Consider the following 16,135-nt stretch of genomic DNA (forward strand, 5'->3'; position numbering starts at 1 on the left):
TCTTTTACTCCTCTGATTTCTAATTAATAATTAAAACATGTTCCTTTCTTTGGAAACCCAATTAGACTTGCGCATCAGCCTGAAAACAAACTTTTTTTTAGTAGCTAAGCTACTTCTCATGGCTTAATGGGGCGGCAGGAGTGTTTTCTACAGGGCTCCACTGACACAATTCATTTATTTCTTTCCATTCTACAATGGAGACTGTAATCCATCCCGAACAATATAAACATTACATTTGCACAGCTAATTAGGATGTTGGCAGTGTGAATTAGTGACCCTCTGATTTCTTCCAGTCAGGGCTGCCCCTGCTGCCCGTGCTACTTAGGATTCACAATTAGGCAATTATATTTTCAGCCTCTTTTTTTCCACTCTCATGCTACCTCTTCCCTCGCATTTAATAAGACTGTATGCACCGCAAGAGGAGCTGTGCTCTTTATTTTGGGGTTGGGAAGGGGAAGGGAGGGAAGAGAAGTGTGTCATGTTCAATCCTTCTCCGTTTCAACCTCTGCTAATGTGACACCAGAGAATGGCGGAAGGTCTGGGAGCCTGCAAATCACTTCCATAAATGTTTTAAAGGAGTGACTGTGCAGAGTGGGTTGGAGATCTGTGCTGACTGGGAATGAAGCAGAAGGAGAGATGCACAGAGCAAGCAGCTCCTGTCCATGGGTGCAGCCAGCAACTGCATGAGCTCCACAGAGGGCCTTGGTGGCTGAGCTGTCCAGAGGCACAGAATGATGACAAATTGGAAAGAATTCAGAAGAGGGCAACAGAAGTGATTAATGGACTGGATGGACTGATTTATGAGGAAAGGTTAAAAGGTCTAATTGTATGTATCGTTGTTACAGAATAGCTAAGGAACTGCTTACGGGGGGCTCACATACTGTAAACAACATTGGTATATCCCACTGAGCAAAGTTAGGATGGGTGAAAGGCAATCAGAAAACAAAATTTTATGCTAGACATCAGGAAGATATCTGTGATAAATGTTAGAAACAGCTCTTTCTAAAGGGAAGGGCTAGAAGCCTCATCACTCGAAAGCTGTAATGGACAAAGCACTAAGAAAATACACTGCAGGGGATAATGTCTGTTTTAATGTTGATGCTTGTTTAACTCACTGACTAATGTGCACTGTGGAGAAATAGTATCCTTGTTGAAGCACAGTATATGGCTCGGTTCTCCTGTGCTGTAAGAAGTTCTCCATGAAAACCACTTGTTATTAAAGGCACAGAAAACATTCTGGGCCACCCCATAGTAGCTCCTGATCCACAGCTGCGAAACCCACAAGGTCTAACATTAACAAGGAGTGCAACATTACATCACACAGTTTTCCAATGTTCTCAAATGTTAACTCAGTGGTTTTAAAGCTCTGTAACCCCATCAGCCCCAGCACAGACCTCCTTGCAGAATAAAGCCCTTCTCTATTTTCTTTTTAAAATATGGAATCACTTTTATGTCCGAGGAAATCAAGTGTTTAAGAGCAAATTAACTTTGGCATTTGTGTAACTGAAGAACAAAAATAAATCAAGAGAACTAAACTATTAGAAGTAACGAACTCAATACTCTTACTTATACCTAAGTAAATTAGGAATACTGCCATCAAATTAAGCCAATGGAAATACCATGAAACAGGACTGGTACAATTCAGCATAAGACCAAGCTGCACATAACCAGAATGACACATTTCCAGGCCATGTGCAGAGCTCCAGCCCAGGGAAAATAATTTACAGGCAGTTCATGGAGGCAGGAAGCACTGATGGCAGTCGCAGCAGCTTCATGGCTGCTGGAGCACCAGCGAGCAAAGCTGGAAAATCCACACGCTGCCGGTCCTCTCAGCGAATCACAACAGACACCAGGCCAGACCGGAGCACTACTGGCAAATCATTGTTTGCACAGTAATTCCCCTCCCATTTCACACTGCCACTCTTCACAAATATAGCCATATATATTGCCTGTAGAGATACAAAATGCTTCAACTTGTACAGAGATCTGCCCATCATCCTTCCCATGCATGAGACTACACACAGCCTCCAGCTAGCACAGCTGGACCTCCAGGTGCCAGATTAGGAGAAACCGAAAAGGTCCTCTTCCAAGAAAAACACAGCTCTCCTTCCCCCACCCCTGCTCACGTGCATGTGCAGAGCTTAGCAGGCTTGAGGGGCTTTCTTTATTCCCTGATACATCACCATTAAGCTCTACCGTATATATCTGATTCTGCCAAATTCTGTCATTTAATGCTTTGGATGTAAATTATAGGAAGAGATCACTGAACAAAGTACAGTAGAAAACAGATGCTCTAGACTGCAGGTTTTCTCAAAGCTACCGTTTCCTTTACAGCTCTATTTATTTGGTAAGTAGAGGAACACAACACGTTTGCTACCACCACTGCCACAAGAGAGAAGACAAGCGGTTTCCCCAGTGTTGCCATGTAAATCAGTTCCTTCCCCACACAGCCACCAGCCCAGCAGGCAGAGTACAGGGCAGCCCCCCCAGAGGCGGGGACTTCGGTGGCTCTGTGCCTCAGTTTCCCATCCAGGAACCACAGAGCGCACAGCTGATCTACTCCACAATGTTTGTTTAAAACGTTGCTACAGAATGAAGCAGCTTTGGCGAGTGTTTGAAGTTCAGCTTTCATCTGATATCACGAGTGTTCAATTGAACTCTGAGTTCAGCTCCTCAATTGACACCACTTAAAAGATTTATACAACAGCTTTACTCATCCATGAAACTGAGCCCTCTTGTGTAGTTTACAGTACATTAAATCACTATACATCAGCACAGGTTTCGTGGTCTGTGGGAGGACAGTCTGAGAAAGCACCGAGAGCAAAACGCTGTGATACGAACGTGGAACTGAAACAGCCACAGCCCTACTGCAGCTACCAAGTCACACAGCGTGCAACTGCAGCAGTGGGAGCGATCTTCCTGACCTGACGGAAGTATGCAGTCCTGGAGAGAAGGCAAAGCTGCAAAGGGGCTCTCAAGAAACTTCTGAATGTCATTTTAATTGAAGATCTGACAAGGCTTGCTATTTCAGCTCTGACTAGTCGATGGCTCTGGCACCGGGTTACGGCAACAGAAACTCAGTGATGCATCTACACTTCTCGTTACTAAATTCAGAACAGCTTCTCTTTTCGCAGGGCTCCAGCCAGCTGCCCCATTAGCCTGGCTGCTCAGAACGAGGCAGCCTGATGGCAAAGCTCTGAGCACAGACGTGCAAAGAAATCTTTAAATTTGGCTTTAATTCTTATTTCATCTATTTTGTGTGTTTATTTCCAAAGCATTTCCAAAGGCTATTTGCTTAACAGACCGGCTTATCTACATCTTTTTAGCCACATGTATCACTCACCAACACGATCTTATTACAGCAGATATGTTATTATAGCTTAACCTTGCTCTCAGTCACTAATCAAAAACAAATCAAACGTTCCCAGTTAACCAAACTCTCTTTCCTTTCAGCAACAAATGCAGCCTGGCTGCCTCACAGGGGAACCTCCACATACACACCCACAGGTCACCCACATCAGGCACATTTCTGAAGTCTAAATTTAGCTGCTCACATTTCTTCAAAACTTTAATTCCTGAATGTTGCGTTGGGACTGTTAAAGTGCTACACTCGAAGGCTGCAGTCAGGCTGAGCTTCATTCACATGGCAGACATAAGGAATGAAGTGGCTGTAACATGCAGGCACACGGCTAGGAGCAAACAGAGCGGCACACAGTCTGGGCATTCCGAAGATGAGCTTCATCCCACAGCAACGCTGACAGTGCTCTAGATAAGCAAGAGCTACATCAATGAGCAGCATATTAAGCTACTTAACCAGGGGAAGAGGAGAAAAGGATAAAATCTTATACACTTATAGAAACGCTGAATTTGCTGACATACCCCTTGGATTTCCAAATCGCTCCTTCGATGGATGCAGAATCAGTCACTGAACGCTCACTTTGGGAGCCTGAGCCCATGCCTTCCCTCAGGGCGACACGCTGGGCTGCCATGGCAGCAGGGCAGGTGGGCCAACGGCCCTCCTCTTCCTCACAAGGCCGAGCGCTGACGCTGGCCTCGCTTCTCCTTGTGGCAGAAGATGGAACAAATCCTTCTCACTAACTGTAAGTTTTAAATTTATATAATAACTGCGAATCCACCAAAGCTGCCAAGAGACATTGAACTCATGGGATCTGTGAAAGTTTTTCACACCTGTGTTTTTCTCCTGTGCCTAATATTATGGGAGGCATTTCGGAGGATTTTACAATGCAAGTTTCAATGAGACACTTACAGTCTCCCTCAGGCAAATTGTCACAGCTGCAGAGGTCTGCTACCCAGCTGCCAATCAAGGCAGGCAGGGAACGTGTGCAGGGAAATCACAAAACAGGCAGCTTCATTAGGCTGCTGGAGCCTAACTAGGGGCTATCTGGGCATGCTCAAGCCCTTAAACAGGGCTGGTTTAGAAAGAGTAATTTCTCCTTTCCTTTCCAACTCGAGACGACTCTAGTACTCGCTGAGGAATGCATTGGTGCCAACTTTCCCTTTCCAACTTCAGTGTTTGTTTTGCCCTGTCTAAAAAAAGGAATTACATCACCCTAGAAGTCTTTATTATTAGATTAGCTGATATCTTTGGAAAAAGTGGACACGGTTACAGGTTCCATGTCCCGCTGCCAGCCCTAAGAACCATGTCTGCTTTTTCCAACTCCAGAAGCTGCTCCAGTGAAATATTAGTTCTCTCCACAACTCCTTCTTCCTGCATTTTCTTGGATCACCACTATACTAGAACTGGAATTTTTCCTCCTTCATTACAAATGCAGAAAGATTCTGAGGGAATTGACTAAACTAAGAAGAAAAAAGAGAGAGAGAGAGATTGGCAGACAAGGACAAACACGCAGAAGTTCAGCCCAAATGATAATCAAGTGGGAAATCTGAAAGCACATGGAAACAAGTGGCATATTGTAAGCCATTTAGCAAAGTTAATTATAGGTATTCACTACATCTGCCTTGGCCCCAGTTCAGCAAAGTATTTAAGCATGTGCCCAGCTTTAAGCAAGCACAGGCTGCAGAACCTATGCGTCCAGCCACGTGCAGCAGTCAGGCATCTGCTGGAGCACTTTGCTACTGCAGGACCACAACGTATCGCAGAATCTCCCTGAAAGGTATCTAATAAACAGCTGTTATTTTAAGGAATACACAAACGCATCACAAGTTTTATGTCCCTGAAAGTGCCGGTGTCACGAGAGTATAATTCCACATATAACACAGTTACATCCATGGAGGTCTTTTCGCATTACATATTTTATGAATGAAAATAAAAAAGCAGACGTTAAGCTCCAACATAATCAGATTCTGTCCTCTCTCCATCACATTTAACCTTTGCTGTCCTCATTGCTTCTTTGTTATTTCTTATTGACAAGACAATTTTCCCAGGAAAACAGACAATACGTTGCTTTTTTTTTGCTTTTTTTTTTTAAATTGCTACACGTTTGGATCTGCTTCTAAGCATGGAAGAAACTAACAAAATGTTCAAAGAGTAATGTTCAGGTGGCAGAGCAGGACACGTCTAATTTTCTGAATTTCCAGAGGCACAATTCCTGCTAAAACAAAAGGCGCTGGAAAGAGCTCAGCCCACCCTCCATGGCATTTCAAGTTAGACCGGATGTGGTGCTTCGTGTCCCACAGTGCAAAATTTCTGGGCTATGTGCTTAAAATTTCAGGCGGATTCCCTGCGCGAGCCCTGCACATGTCAGCGCAGGCAGCAGGAGCCATTGTTGGCTGGGCCCGCGGGGAGGAGGTGCTGCCGGGGCAGATGGGACCGCACTAATGCGGCAGCTCCCAGGGCAGCCCCCCGGGAACGGAGCCCTGCCACCACCACCTGCTCCCTGGGGCCGATGGCACGATGCCACCGAAGCAGCACGGGGTGTCCCCAGGGGTGGCGTGGCTCACGGGCGCTCCGCGCGCCCCCGCTGCGCTCAGCCAGGCCAGTGATGGACGTGCAGCGTGGGGTGTGATGGACTCGGGGAATTTCAAGCTAACAAAGACCCCAGCCCTCTGCTCCTGCTAGTGTTAGTAATAACCTCCACATCGCTATCCATCCTACCTGAGCTAACAGTTTATAAAGCGCCACCCGCAGCTTGTCCCTTATAGTTTATTAACATACACTAATAAACAGTCTGCTTCACTCCCACTGTGCTGCCAAGTGAAGCCAGTCAGAATAACTGCATTAGCTTTACTGTTCTTTCTCAGCACATTTTTTCCACATGGGAACAATTAGGATCAACTCCCTCCAGATTATATTTAGAAATCTATCACATTTGAACAAAAATAACAATAATCATCTTTTTCACAAACGCATCTGTAGGCATCCACAGAAGATTAACCTGACTGACGGTACCACAGGCTCTCAGCCTCCTCGCAGCTCCCTGCTCATAGAGGGTTAATGCTCCCCGCGCTCCAACTTGCACCTATTGTGCTCAAGTTTAAAAATAAGATGTGAAAGATGCATTATGTAAGGCCAGCACTGCTATCCTGCCCATCTCTTATTTTGGAATTAAAGATCATCATTGCTCACATCAAAGGGGCCGGGTGAGAATAAAAGAAAAGACAGGAACAATGAAAATAGCTCCCCGACACAAACCAGATCAAAGGACTAGGCACAGAAAATGAGGAGCTAGGGGGTCCTTTAATTACTGTCCACATCCTCCAAGTCATGTGGTGAAAAAGAAGAGAAAAAAGTTTTGAAGGCCACTGGGTTTTGTCTTGCTGTGGCTCCCATTTCCACAGTCTGTGCCAGTTCCCTACAAACTGCTCTGCTTTTTATTTTTTCATTTTTATTAAAGTCAAATAGGACTCCTGGACTCCAAAACTCCTCCCTTATGCCAGGAGGAGGAGAGGGAAGGAGGGGTAAGAAGGGCAGGAGTGGAGATAGTCTGCAGCAATTGCCTGAAACAATTTCAGGAGGACTGCTCCAGGCAGCGCCCCAGGAGCTGCGCTGGGAAGGAGAGAGCTGGCTACCTGAGGCTAGTCTTTATTTGCAGGCCTCCCGGGTTGAGCCAACTTCAAATTCACATAGGGCACTGCTCCGTGGGGCAGCAGATCAAACCTGGCTACTGGCTGTTTGAGCTCAGCAGCAGAAAAAAGGATTGCTCTGGGACTGAGCGTAAGTAGAAGCATGATTAAACTTCAAACATATCCCCCCCCTTTATACACAGCAGACAGTTATGGCTAATATTTCAATATGGACTTTAAAAACATACTGAAAATAACTTACTACAGCATGCTGGGTGAGAGTTTAAAATAATAAAAAATTAAGCTAGCTGTATTATTGCAATCAAGTCAAATGTTCAAGTTTACCTTTCCTGAATAATTAAGGGACTATTGTTTAAAAGGATCTCTTTTCATTTAACTTAGACATCAAGATTTAAATTTGGATATTTGAGTACGGACTGGAATCCGTGGACACATCATAGCATTTACTTCCTTCTATTTGTGTTTCAAACGCAGAGCGTTTCTCCCTAATTACTCTTATGTTTATTTTTAAAGGACAGGATAAAAATAAGTGGTACTGGGAAAAAATAGGACAATGATTTAAGAGTTGCTTTGTAAGAAGCTGACCAGACTTTCTAGGAAATAATGGTGTGTTATCACTGTTTAAAAGATTTTGGACAAGAATAGAGCCAGGATCTTCCCAAGAAAGGGCATTTACTAATATAGATACTAGCGGCAGACACAGACAGAAGTCACTGAAGAGGAAAATGTATTCCCATTTCAGGTCAGTTTGCTTGGATTTATGCTGTATGCCAAGCTAAAGCGTGAAAAGCATTCAAATAGAATGTTATAGTCTTTAAAGAAGGCAGCTAATGTCACCAAGACATCACAAAGGCATCTTTCTCCCCGTCCTATTTGTGTTTTGGAAATTCCTTAGACGAGCAGAAGGGATGATGTTTTAAGAAGCAAACTCCACCGAGTGCCAAGTTGCTTCATCTTTCTCATAAAAGTTGCCTCCATCATTTCCCACTCTTGGACACTAACGTGCAGTGAACAGCCATTCTCAGGAGGACAGATGAAGACTAAATTAAGCAAATACAGACTACAAAGCTGCTTTCCTAAGTGGGCACCATGCCTAGGCTCCACATCTAAGCAGCATGCTAGGTGCGTGTACTGCGTTCCAGTTTGCTGTCTTGCAGACATCCACGTTGGGATCCTTGCCCAAGCAAGTCTTCAAAGCTGCCATTGCTCTGGTGGGATAAACACAGGACAGTGGGACAGGGACATTTGCCTCATTTGCCTCTTTGTAACAGGTCTCAAAGTATCACATTATCCATTTAGATAGCCTTTTGACTGAGAGAGTTTCCTTTTTGGGCTTAGCCCCTAATGCAAAGAACAGATGAGATGGTTTAAGAAAGTCTCCAGGTAAAACATGAGAAGGATGCTTAACATCCAGCTTCTGACAAATAGCTGCACTCAGGGAGCCACAAAGGTTAGGGAAATAAACACGGTCAATTAAATGAACTGATTGAAAAGAAATCAGAGATCGCTCTGGGGAAAATCTGAGATTCAGTCATACAGCCAGTGCAATCTTTTTGGGAGGGGGTAAATGGGGCAAAAGCCAGGAAGAACTGCAGTGCCTCACTCGTTTGGCAAAAGGTGGCTGCCATAAGGAAGGAAATAAACTTTAAAGGAAATAAAATACAAAGAAAAATCTATGATGGGTTCAAAAGGAGACTCAACCAGCTCACTCAAAGTCTCTGTACCAAACAGGGAATTATGCTGGGGGAAATTCAATCAGCAGTAAAGACTCTTCATCACATGTTTTGTGCTTTCTACAGACTGTCCTGTGAAACACAGGATAGATGGATAGATGCTAAGAGATATTCCAAAGCACTCCAAGATGAATTAGCAAAGATAAATTAAATGAAGAGAATTCTAGTAAGGATACTGCAAAAGAAATCTCTCTTTTTTTTTTTTAATCTCATCAGAAAAATATCTATATGCACATTCATGGGAGGGAATGATTTTTCTAATAGTTCATTTATTTTTGATGCACTTTTTCAAAAGACCACAGGAGCACAGTGGAGTCAGCCAGAAGTAAAGATCTGCATGGAAGAGTTACCTCTGCTTTGTGTCTTTCCCTCGCAACTTTGACAGTAGATTCAATATGCAGTGATGGGCTTTGTCTGGGCAGTGAGCTCAATGACATAAATAACAGAAGGCTGAACATAAACAGAAAGTATGCTTCTCCCCCTGATAAGTAATCTGGAAAGGCCATAAATGTGACAGAAAGCTGTTGACACAATGCCAGCATATCTAAAAATCAAAACTAATGAGCTCAAGCTGCCGTCACTAGGAGCACGTGTGCCTTTTCCTGTCTCACTTTCTGGGATATTGCTGCAAAAGGAGGGAAGTCCTGAAGTAGCCTCTGACTGCCTCAAGAGAAGGGTATCTTTTAACTAACCTAGCTATTTACCCCTCAACTCAAGAATCACTTGCTATTGGGCTTGTGGAATTCTGATTTTTATTGTGGAAGTCAATCACCTGGTCAGTTCTCATTTAATCTTGTAACAAAAAAGCGCTGCTCATTAAGACCCCAAATTGCACCAGAAGCAAAATTCAAATCTCACTTTCTGCTACAGATTCTTTTTGGATTTTGTTCAGTTACAGAATAATTTACTCTGGATGGAGATCACCTCTCCACAAACTGTTCCTCACAACTGATGCTGCCACCATGAAGTCACAGGGCATATTGAACACGCTGTAATTTGTATTTATTTATTTGTTTGGATGATACGTTGTAAGTAAAATTACTTTAACAGACTGGCTCCTGGAAGCCACTAAGTGCCCAGGCAGGGAAGATATTACCCCATCACACCTCCAGAAGCAAGACGTTTGCTCCTCTTGCTTCACAAGTCCATGTCTACAACAGCACTTCAGATAAATAGTGAGGCAGCAGTTGATACTGGAAAAGAAAGCAGAGCAGTGCTCAGCTGTTGACAGAATTGCTTGCCCAAAAGAAAAGAAAAGTAAAATAATGTAGATGCATTTCCTCCTTCCAGTAAGTTTCTGATTTCAGAAGTTTCAGGATCATACTAATCCTCTTTCCATCTCTTCCTCCAATTTTGCATCTCCTCTGCAATCAGAGCACATAAGTCTGTTTCTCTCTGAGGTCGTTCACTCTCCTTTCCAACCGTTCTGTCTACCTGCTCTGTGAATCTAAGACTGATGGTGATGTGGGGCTATAAAAGCAGTATGAAAGAGAGAGTGAATGCTTGGCAGTCAACTGAGAGACCATTCCCATGAAGATCCAGACAAAAAAAGAAACTTTGTCAAAATTACAAGACAGCCCAAGTGAACCGAATGAGTATTCCAGGATTAGGAAATAAATGTAAGATTACACCAACAACAGAAACATCACAGCTCTCCTGCATGCTTTCATAAAACTAAAACACAAAAGCAAAAGCATAATTCTGATGCCTCTTAATAATTATACACACTACCAGAATATGGTATCGATGTACACACGATTTATCTCAAATGTGAATTAACTGATGCCTTACTGAACTTGCTCTCTCACACTGACATGTTTATGTAAGATACTCACATGTTCATACTGAAACATTTTTGAATAGCACATTTTGCTCGAAAACTTGATGTTTTTCAATTTTAAATCATTTTTAAATGTGAGGTGCCTAATGCAACTATATATCTGATAAAATTTGCAACCAATCCAAGCTTTTCCCTTTGAGTTTAACTTGGACGTACTCCTGCATGCTTCCACGACATCAACTTAAAATAAGCTGGTGAATTTCCTCCTTATTCTCCGGGGCAGATGTAATGTTCTGGCTGTGACTTGAGTGAGACTTCGTGAATTATATAGCAGGAACAACCTCAAACCCTAATTTCAAAATATTCAACTGAATATCTTAATGATGTTTTTGCCTGCCAACAGACACAGCCCACACCCAGGAAATGAAGGAGACCTGGCCTGTGAGGCCACAGAGATTTGTAACAAAGCAGGGAAAAGGAACAGCAGGAATTACTTCACCAATGGATCTCCTCAAGTCTTTACCAAAGGGACAGAAATCATTTTGCTGGTGTTTCCATTTTTCCTTTTTCTGCTCTCTCTCATGCTGATATTTCCTCTTCATCCACTGCCATCTCCCAAAGAGCTTCTATCTTTCTATTTCTATTTCTATTCTATTATACTACTCTCCTTCCTTCATTGCTACACAAATTCACCCATCTTTTAACCTGGTACTCTAAAAGGTAGGATCTGGCAGAATAAGTAAACAAGTCACACACGTTTCACACTGAACTTATCTTAACATACAGTCTCTAGCTTTGAGAAAGAAGTCCTCCTTCCCCCACCATCCTACCAAGCAACATGCCTTTTGAGCTTGCTTGGGAAAGGCAAAGAAATGGATATCGAAATAAAAGTCATATTTTTAAAAGGAATTTTAAGTCTTCATTCTTTCTGAAGTTCAAAAGCGAGAGATGCCTACTGGTGCCCCTATTTAAAATCCTTAACAGGGATGGCCTTTGGGCAGCATCTCACTCCTGTCACCAGGGATGTCAGGGCCAGCACCCACAGCCATACTTCACAGCCGGAGCACACGGAGGGGAACTCACCTGCAGAACACCCAGCCCGTGCAGATGGTCAGTGTGAAGCTGGGCCACCGGGGAGAGGAGGCCTCCAGGGGGTGCCTCATGCTGCCTGAGGTACACTTCAGTCAGACGCCACAGCTCTCCCCACCTCCAGTCTAGTTAATGAAGATCACTCTGGCTTTGCAGGAAGAAGGAAAACGCAAGCAGAGAGCAGTTGTTGCCTGCAACTTCCTGAAGTCAAATGAAACCTTCTTCAAGTCTGAGCTTGAGCAAGCAGAGTCAGAGGGCATAAAACTGCCTTTAGCCCTAGCCCGTGGCACAGCTCTGACAGGGCAGGGACAAGGAGCAGCCCTGCTGAGCCCAGCCACCACCTCATGCCATTCACCCAGTTCTCTGCTGGCTACCCAGACCCAGACATCAGTGCGGTTTCCACACCCATTTCCCCTCAGCCTTAACTCACAGCCTCCACTCACTCATCTTCCTGCTCCCCACCACAGCTGCCACGTCCCTCTGCCTGCACTCCGGTCTCCTCACAGCCTCACAGCACCAGCCCCACCGCCTCCTTCGCACTTCCTCACACTGTCTACCTGTCCCCCACGGTCCCCTCCACTCCACAGGAGAGCAAGGGAATGGGCAGCAGGTCCCATCTCTGCTGGCACAGGGCGCCTGAGCGTGGGCTGAGGCAGTGCCTGCCCTGAGGCAGCAGTGAGAACACTGCACTCACCACCATGTGCTGTCTGGGGCTGGCCCTCCAGCATGCAGCCTTTTTAACCTGACTTTAAGTTAAAACCCACCTCTTTTATTTTAGGAGTTTGCTCTCGAGCAGTCTGCACCTCCGGCTGCCTCTGACTTTTGGTTCTCAGCATCGTACAGGCTCATACCCCAAAATTCAGCGCAGGAACCATTCTAAATCTTCCTCCAGGAGGTCCGAGGCTTGTCCCTTCCTCGCACTCCCAGTGGGCTGGGCTGGCAGCTCTGAGGGTGCGCCATGCCAGGGGCTGTGGCCCCAGTGCTGACAACAAGCCAAGGACCGGAGGAGCTCAAAGGTGAGCAGGCAGTGTGGTGCACATCACCTCCATGAGTTTTGCTGGTTTTTTTCTATCCAAACAAACTCGTAATACTTTTCACTCAGGAGCTTGTTTTCCATATTGCTGTCAGCACTACTGAGGCCAACAGACTGCGAGCACTGGCCAGCTCTGGACCAGCTGGAGGAGAATGGCTCCTGAGCATGACACCAGTCACACACCATACTGCTCAGGGCAGCTCAGCACTCGTCTTTAGGGCAGTGGCCAAACAGACCAGGCAGAGGCCTGTGACCTCATTATGTTTGTGGGTTTCATTACACCAGAACCTGGAACTTCATGGGAGGCTGACAGCAGTAGCCCAGTAGGCTCTTGAGAAATCAGTGTGTTCTGTCCACACACAGACCCTGCAGTGACAGCCAAGTCCTTGTCTAAAGTTGATCACTCTATGGCCATAAGTTTTTAATGTGGTGCCTTCAAGAAGACTTCTCTCTTCAAAGCTGACCTGTCCCTCTTATGCCCAGTGGTCATATCAAAGCAGATTATCGGCTCTTTCAGCAGAGGAGATTCCATACCCTGTTCAAAACAATATCAGCTGTGATTCACAGCTGAAGGCTCGGGGCTCAAGATACCCTTCTCCTGCCCAAACTGCCAGCAAACACTCCTCTGCTTCATAGTTGAGAAAAATCCCATAAATTTCAGCCTACGTACAAAGAAATCTTCCGCTGCTGCTTTGAGAAAAAATGTGAGAGAACACCAGTAAAAAACTCAGCTTCTTCATGATAAAATAAACCAGAACATAAGACTACATAAGACTCCTTCATTTCACCAATACAACCGCACATGCATTTGCTCTGGGATGGAAACCAACATGATCATAGCAAAAGCAGGTTGTTATAATCCTTGGCTAATATATTTCCCAGGTTAGGGGCTATTCTCCAACCTCATGTTTGATTTCTAGTCCTCTGGCACTACAATACTGCTTGCCTGCCCACCTTACCCTGTGTCTACACAGGAAGGAGAATATACTGTTAGCACTTGCAAGGTTCATTTAGGATACAGAATACTCTCTGTACAGTCCATTCCTTCTTGGAAACGATTTTTTAAATGGGCAAAGAAATTCCCTCCATCACAGAAAGAAAAAATGTGAAAAAATGCCAGTTTAGGTCTATGGTGTCATGGTCCACAGGGGAGGCTTTTCCTCCCCAGTACTAATTACCTACAAGGCAGGATATAGCACTACACATTAAGCACCATGTCTGATCAAGCAGAATACTTTTTAAAACGGTTTACTAGTTATTAGGTATCCTGCAATCTACATGCTGTGCTGACATAAGATTTTACTGCTTGTGGATGCAATTTCCAAAGACTAAAAAATATAAAAGGTTTCATTTACCTGAAGTACACAAAACACTACTGATCTTGAACATTATACTGGGGGATCCCCTTGAAAAGAGAAAGAAATTCTGGCTGAATGGTTGCTAGTGAGAAAGATCCAAAGTGGTGCCAATAAACCAGAGGAGGAAGCAGCACAAGATACCTGCAGCACAAATCTCGGTTTGCTCTGCACATACCCTGTGCTGGGATAGGAGGCTGCAGGGGGAGAGGAAGAAGAGCTGAAGGAACGCCCAGTGTGCATCCGCCACATTGCCGTCCCCAGGCGATCCCCTTCTCCAGTGCCACCGTACATCGGCTTTGTGGACAAAATTGACTTCTCATCCCCTGCAGCCAGCCAGCTACAGACCACCAAGCTGACAAAGCCATTGATTTTCTTCGTCCTTAAAAGCACGCTCTGCTGAGCTCGGAGCCGCATGCTTGTAAGTTTAAAGGGGGTGCATTTTATTTAATTGTGCCTTTTCTTGGCCTGAATTTCCCCCAAAAAGCTGAAGAGGGCATGTGCTTATTATCTTTCAGTACAGCACGCGGTCGGTGCAACCTGAGCCCTTCGAATACTTCGGTCTGAAAATTAGAAAAAAATTAATTGCAAGGCAAAACAAGGCTGCTCTGCGACTGTGATTCAATCAATTACCATTATCTGCCAGCGCAGCCCTCCCTGCCGCCCCTGGACCACTTGTGTTTAACTTTCTTTGCCAGTCGCCGCGGCCCCGCAGTGCACTGGCGGCGTGGTGCTGGCGGCTGGCTCCCGCGCGGGGCCCTTATCAGGCGCTCCCAGTCAGCGGCGGCCCCGCGCAGCTGCCGGGGACCCCCTCCGTCCCCCGCGTTATCTGCCGCTGCAGGCCTCGGCCGTGAGGAGGGGGCCCGCGCCGCCCCCGGCCTCCCCATCGCCCCAGCCAGGCCGGGCTGTGCCGCCGGCCGCCCTGCTCCCGCCGAGCCTCCTCCGGCGAGCCCGAACCGTCTGAAGAGAGGCAGGAACAAAACCGCAAATTTAGATTAATAAAGCATTTGTTGATTCTACAGAAACTTAGCAGGCCCCTAAGAAATCCACCAGAGACCTGTGCAGCTCCAGTAATTTTCTGTTATATTATCTTTCTTGTAAAATACTTCCCCAGACAGAGCCCCCAAAGGGGCTCAAATATCACTGTGACTAACCGAAATCAATGTGCACTCACCTATTGACATTTTTACATAGTTTTTGGATTTAGTATCCGGCCCAAAACACAATCAAATCTTCTGCCAAGGAAATAACAGGCACTTAGCTAGTCAGCTATTAGTGTTACAAAGGAAAAAATGTGGGCACCCAAGGGAGATGGGAGAGACGGCATTGACGTCAGGGGTAATTGGGTGTCTGAGAGAAATTGCCAACGGCTGGCCAAAACCCCCAGAGGCCCACACAAAGCTGAGCTGCAACTCTAATAAAGGAAAGTAAATTCTAGAAAGGGGCTTTGCTGCAAAGAAGCCTAACAGGAACCAAAAATATCTCCCACATACACACACACAAATAAAAAATAAAAACTACATTGAGGAGCTCGCTTTAGCACATCTGTTTCAGGCTAAAGTGCTTTCTACTTTTTTTCCAGGACCACATGGATTTTTATGTTGTACCGTATGTTCACCATCTATTTTTATAAACAGAATTTGGGGCTTTAAAGAAACTTATCACAGAGCTGTAAAGCACGGTCTCCCTGTCACCCACTGCAGCAGTCAGCTGGGTTAGCCCTTTCCTTAAGAAATCCGACCCTAACTTCCATGGAGGATGGGGAGGGCAGCAGGTTCACATGGCGGCGGCGGCAAAGGAGCTGTCTGGCAGCAGGGGGGCTCACACACCAACCTGCCGCTGCAACTCTCAACTGCGGCACCTCATCACAGGCCAAGTCCCAGAAATGTCAGAGCAGATGCCCTGGGCAGAGCTCCGTGAGAGCTCAGGGCCTCTAGCCTCTTCCTTCCCTTCTGCCAGATCTCTTCCTCACCAACAAAAAGTTGCTGTCCACCAAGCACTGCACTCAGACGATGAGTAATCAGTTCTTCCTTGGATGTGCCTTTCTTCATCCTTCTTCTCCACCGTGATCTCTAACTAGCACACTACTTGTGCAGCAGGTCTCACACATCCAGTCACTAACTGCACTGCAAAAGTCAGG

The 16,135-nt window shown here is 45.4% G+C and overlaps 1 protein-coding gene across 4 annotated transcripts in view; it reads right to left on the bottom strand.

Annotated features, from left to right (window-relative positions):
* Positions 1-16,135, bottom strand: part of ZNF423 (zinc finger protein 423) — a 194,252-nt gene that overhangs the window by 108,141 nt on the left and 69,976 nt on the right. Inside the window, exon 1 of one of the 4 annotated variants that reach the window (XM_052686743.1) lies at positions 11,602-11,937. The exons of the other annotated variants lie outside the window; for them this stretch is intronic. The gene's annotated coding sequence lies outside the window, so the exon portion shown is untranslated. Of the gene's footprint in view, positions 1-11,601; positions 11,938-16,135 lie in introns of those variants that run through there. 4 annotated transcript variants of the gene reach the window in all.

This window comes from Tympanuchus pallidicinctus, unplaced genomic scaffold (assembly GCF_026119805.1).
Source record: "Tympanuchus pallidicinctus isolate F22 unplaced genomic scaffold, pur_lepc_1.0 scaffold22, whole genome shotgun sequence".
Lineage (NCBI taxonomy): Eukaryota > Metazoa > Chordata > Aves > Galliformes > Phasianidae > Tympanuchus > Tympanuchus pallidicinctus.